The 5,479-nt window shown below is 50.8% G+C and overlaps 2 pseudogenes across 2 annotated transcripts; both read right to left on the reverse strand.

Annotated features, from left to right (window-relative positions):
• Nucleotides 1-1,666: 1,666 nt before the first annotated feature.
• On the reverse strand, nucleotides 1,667-2,842 carry LOC307095006 (protein SET-like; annotated as a pseudogene). The gene is made up of 2 exons: nucleotides 2,308-2,842; nucleotides 1,667-1,674 (listed from the first exon to the last, which is right to left on the reverse strand). The product of its transcript is annotated as a protein SET-like (transcript).
• Nucleotides 2,843-3,418: 576 nt separating this feature from the next.
• Nucleotides 3,419-4,796, reverse strand: LOC307095007 (neugrin-like; annotated as a pseudogene). The gene is made up of 2 exons: nucleotides 4,744-4,796; nucleotides 3,419-4,124 (listed from the first exon to the last, which is right to left on the reverse strand). The product of its transcript is annotated as a neugrin-like (transcript).
• Nucleotides 4,797-5,479: the final 683 nt, after the last annotated feature.

The following is a 5,479-nucleotide window of genomic DNA, read 5'->3' on the forward strand; positions in this document are numbered from 1 at the left end:
GGCAGGCAGACGTGAGGCTTCTGAGGCTGGCTGCAGCCTGGGATCACGGGGCAGGCAGCTTCTTGGTCTCTGGCTGCTGCCAGCCTCAGGCGCTGACCCCTGACTTCTCCACATGTCACAGGCCAGGAGCGGCTGGCGGGCGGGGCTGCTGCCATGGTTTTACTTTAATTTGCAAACTCACTCTGATTGGCTGTGGGTGTAGCAAAGATACGGTCAATTTACATGTCTATTATTAGGTAAGATATACTGAGTGGCCAGATTATTATGACCTCTGAACGCATAATAATCAGGCCACACATTGTGTGTGTGTGTGTGTGTGTGTGTGTGTGTATTAGAGGCCCGGTGCATGAATTATGAATTTTTGCATGGGTGATGGGTGGGGTCTGGCCAGCCTGGCCAGGGGGTGGGGACATGGCAGTTGGCTGGCCTAACTGCTGGTCAAACTCCAGTTCGAGGGGACAATTTACATATTAGCCTTTTATTATGTACGATATACACTGAGTGGCCAGATTATTATGTGTTCAGAGATCATAATAATCTGGCCACTCAGTGTGTGTGTGTGTGTGTGTGTGTGTGTGTGTGTGTGTGTGTGTGTGTGTATTAGTGAACCAGTGCATGAGTTTCATGCACTGGAGGTAGGGGGTGTTCCTCAGCCTGGCCTGCACCCTCTCTAATCTGGGATCCCTTAGGGGATGTTAGTCTGACATCCCTCTCACAATCCAGGACTGCTGGCTCCTAACCGGTCACCTACCTGCCTGACTGATCGCCCCTAACCATTCTGATGCCAGCCTGCTCGTGCCCAAATGTCCCACGCCGCTGGCCTTCTTACCCCCTACTACCCACCTTGCTGGTCTGATCTCCCCCAACTGTCCTCCCGCCAGCCTGCTCGCCCCTAACTACACCCCTCCTGGCCTGGACGTCCAACTGCCCCACCCTGTCTGCCTGATCACCCCAAATGCCCCCCCTCCTGGCATGATCACCCCTAACTGCCTCTGCCTTGGCCCCGCCACCATGGCTTTGTTCTGAAGGACATCCAGCATGTCTCCCAGTCTAATTAGCATAGTACCTTTTTGTTAGTATAGATAGAGGTCTGATGCACAGGTGGGGGCTGGCTGGTTTGACCTGAAGGGGGTCCCTGATCAGGGTGGGGGTCCCCTTCCGGGGGCGGGGCTGGCCTAGGTGAGGGGCCTGGGGCAGTTCGCATGCCGGCCATGCCCCCATCGGGGTGAGGATCCCCACTGGGAGCGGTGCCTGCCTGGGTGAGGAACTGGAGTAGTATGCAGGCCAGCCATGCCCCCATCAGGTTGAGGGTCCCGAATTGAGGGCATTGCCACCCTGGGTGAGGGGCTGAGGGCTATTTGCAGGCTGGCCACGCCACCATCGGTGTGAGGGGACCTGCTGGGTGTATGGCCGGCTAGGGCAAAGGGATGAGGGTCGTATGGCGGTGGTTTACAGGACAGCCAAGCCCCAGGTTTTATCCAGAAGGATATCCGGAAGGTCTCCCAGTTGAATTAGCTTATTACTTTTTTATTATTGTGCATATATATATATATATATATATATATATATATATATATATAGTATATCCCCATATCTCTCTCTCTGTAATCAATATATATGTTTTAATCACCTAGTCAGTCCACACACATCTGAACACGAGCACAGCCTAGGGACCTGTGAGGACAAGCAGCCAAGGTTCTCTTGAGGGCAGAGCATGCAGTGACCCAGAGAACAGTATGGGAGGTGCCATCTATGTCAGTGTGGCAGGTGGGGAACCCGGGCTGAGCTGCACAATCACACACAGGGGATGATGACATCAGTGTGGTCCCTGGCTCTAAACGCAAAGCGGCCGGACACTAACAATGACGAACAAATGAATGAAAAGGGAGTCCATCTCTGATGGTGTCTTTATGGCATGATATGGGGAATTTTAGGATAATTTCTAACAAGATGGGTTGCTGTGATGCTACATGACAGGTGTAGAGCTTAGAGGCCATATATGTGCCCACCTGCCATTTCTTGTTGAGGGCTGACCCAGTGAACACTAGGAATGAGATAGCATACATCAGTGTCACCTGCACTTGAAAATCCCCACCGGCATGGGGCAAGGAGAAGAGAGAAGGGTGAGGGAGAAATGTATCACAGAGGTGGTTAACTAGAATTTGGGTTATTGATTTAAAACAAGCTTTAATATATATATATATATATATATATATATATATATATATATATATATATATATATAGAGAGAGAGAGAGAGAGAGAGAGAGAGAGAGGGGGGGGGGGGCCCAGTGTATGAATTCGTGCATGCATCATCATCTTCTTCTCCTTCCCCTTCTTCATCACCCATGTCAGGAACCAAGTAGTAATGTAAAGGATTTAGCCAAATGTCATCTTTGATAACTTCTCCTAACTCACCTGCACCTGCATCAGAATGGTCAGTAAACCAGGTAAAGAAGCTTTCTGTTTCCTCGTGCTGTCTCTTCCTGCTGGCTTTATTCTGTGTTTGACTTGAACATTTCATCAAATCCTTTCCAGATTTCCATTTGATTTCAGTGGACTTTGAAGATGGATCACCACTCTTGTTCAGATGAAATTCTTTCTAGAGAACTTTATTTTCAAAGTAAGGATTTTCATCAAAATGAAAATCTATTCTGTAACCTGATTTAATATCTTCAAATTCTGTCACTTCAACTCTTGTCAAATAATGCAGCGCCTCTTCATTCTCTTCCCCAAGCAGTGCAGACACTTGTAGATGGTTGACAAATGTTGTTATCCAAAAATTTGGCACACCGTCTTTTTTAATGTTGGCTCTATTAAAAATAGACCCAAAGTCCCCCATCCTCATTCCCCTTTGCCTCCCTCTAACCTGCCCCCACCATTTCTAGGCACTCAGCACATTATTGTCTATGTCCATGGACTATGCATATATGTATATATTTATTTTTCGTTGTTGCATTTCACTATACTTTGCACAAAATGAATACAACCAATTGACTAAGCAGCTCCAGAACTGTTAGTGTTCATTAATTAAGAAGTAAACGATGTCAGAAGGAACATTTTTCAATTCCTCCCATACACATATTGTAAAGACAACAGACTCCTAACATGTGTGACACAGGCTGGTTTCGACACATAGAACGTCTCAGCAAGAAGGGTGAGTACTGAATATCCCCATGGTCAGACCAGGAGCCATGCTCCAGGAGCTAGACTGCACCTAGCCTGTTATTCACGTTGTCTGCATATACACGTGCCCTGTGAAGTTCACTGTCCCTTGTCAAACTGAAATACAAGCGGCTCCTTCCATTTTCAGGCTCCTCAGTTCCAAGGTGGATAATCCACACACAGAAATCCAGGCAGCTCCAATATGCTCGCTCAGCTGTATTTTACATGACACCTCCACCAGCCAGTCTCCAGTTCACATTCTGTACAGGAAGTTCCCATTGTCGTCAAAGAACTCTCGCCCCCTCTGCACTACCTTGTTGCTGAAGTTCTGCTCCCCCAGTTCTCTTCCCTTCAATGCTTCCAGCTCCTTCCCACTTGGCAATCCATCACTGTCAGAGCCTCTGGCGCCCTCACAACCACTGGTGGAGTACTTCTGCAGCTCTCTGTGCTGACCTTGGGCTGAAGAAACAGGACCAAAGCTTTTCTTCTCCTGGCTCTGGACTCCTTTATTCCTTCCCTTCTGTCTCCTCGTTGTGTTTGTACTCTGAGTATTAGGTTCTGTCACCCTCAAAGCTGTGCTGTGACCGTGGCCTTGGGATGAGGCTTCAGCTCCTGACACAGGGCGGCCTGCAGAAAGCAGCTCCCAGGCATCCCCAGGGCCTGGAAGCTGGCGGAGCGAGTGGGCAAGCCCAGCTTTCTGAAGGACCTTTTGATCCTGCTTCAGTTTCTTCTCCAATGTGGGCACAAACTTGCCTTTTAAAACCCTTCTGATCACATCGGAGCTAACATCCTAGCCTTCAGCCAATCTGGGAACTGACCAGGCCTCTGGAAATTCTTCATGGAAATACCGGATCTGCTCCCTGGCTTCCCTGTTCAGAGTCCTGGGCGGGGCCCCACAAGACTCCATTTGCCTCTGAATTTTCTGGAACAGGATGGCTTTCTTCTGTCGTCTCAGGGTGCTGGGGGAGAGAACCAATGGCAGACGCTATGCGTGGGAGTAACATGAGTGGTTGAAGCGTCTCAGCTAAAACAGGGAGCGCCCAGCCCTGGTCTCTTTGTTCATTGCCCTGGGAAATCTAACACCCACAACAGCAGCCCCTGAGCAAGGCGAGCTCTCTAAAAGGCTATGAAATACATCCCTGGTGAAGGGACCGTGGTCCCAAAGGAGCCGAACACCTGCCCCTGCGCTTCTGATGAGGGAAGAAGCAAGGCCCTGCTTCAGGCTGAGGGCCCAGGAAGGAGCCGGTACTGTTACAGAAAACTGGAGAAGAACCAAGCAACACTTAGAGAGATAGAGTTACATTTATTACACGCGGGGCCAGAGGAAAATGTCTCTCAAATTCTGGGCCCCACCATGGAGGAATTATCTCTATTTATATGTTCCCTAGCCAGGAATAGAACCAGGACCTCATGGATCATAGATCAGTGCTCAACCATTGCGCCACACCAGCTGGGCTATATTATATATTTTTTAAAATTTTAATATGTCTTTTTGATCGTTGATAGTATTACAGATGTCTCCCATTTTCGCCTGTGCATATATTCTTTGGGGGATCTCTCCCGGTTCTCCCCACACACCTGTCCTGGGAGGTCTGCCCATCTGTTCCAGTTAACCAGGCCTCTGGCCCCATCTTGTCCTTCCCCAGGGCCACTTGCTGAACCAAGTCACCTTTATTCACCAACTAGAGGCCCGATGCACGAAATTCGTGCACGGGGGGCAGCGGGGAGTGTGTCCCTCAGCCTGGCCTGCACCCTCTCCAATCTGGGACCCCTCATGGGATAACCAGCAGTTGGACATCCCTCTCACAATTCAGAACTGCTGGCTCCTAACCGCTCACCTGCCTGCCTGATTGCCCCTAACTGCTTCTGCCTACCAGCCTGATTGTCCCTAACTGCTCCCCTGCTGGCTTGATTGCCCCTAACTACCTCTGCCTCGGCCCGCACCTGGTACCCAGGATTCCCTCCTCCAGCTGACCACAGGCACCCAGTATCCGGGCTTCCCTCCCTCTGGTCAGCCATAGGCGCCCAGGCTGGCTGCAGCCTTAGGGGATGGTGGACAGGGGGCTTCGCCTGTGCTGCAGCTGCAAGTGCTGGCGCCCGGGACTGCGGGGTGGGAAGCTTCTTTGTCTCCCAGGCCACAGCCAGCCACAGGTGCTGGTGCCCGGGACTGCAGGGTGAGCGGATTCTCCATCTACCATGCTGTAGCCAGCTGCAGGTGCTGGCACCTGGACCGCAGGGTGGGCGGCTTCTCTGTCTCCCGGGCCACAGCCAGCCGCAGGTACTGGTGCCCAGGACCGCAGGGTGGGCGGCTTCT

This window comes from Cnephaeus nilssonii (assembly GCF_951640355.1).
Source record: "Cnephaeus nilssonii genome assembly, chromosome: 24".
NCBI classification, from domain to species: domain Eukaryota; kingdom Metazoa; phylum Chordata; class Mammalia; order Chiroptera; family Vespertilionidae; genus Cnephaeus; species Cnephaeus nilssonii.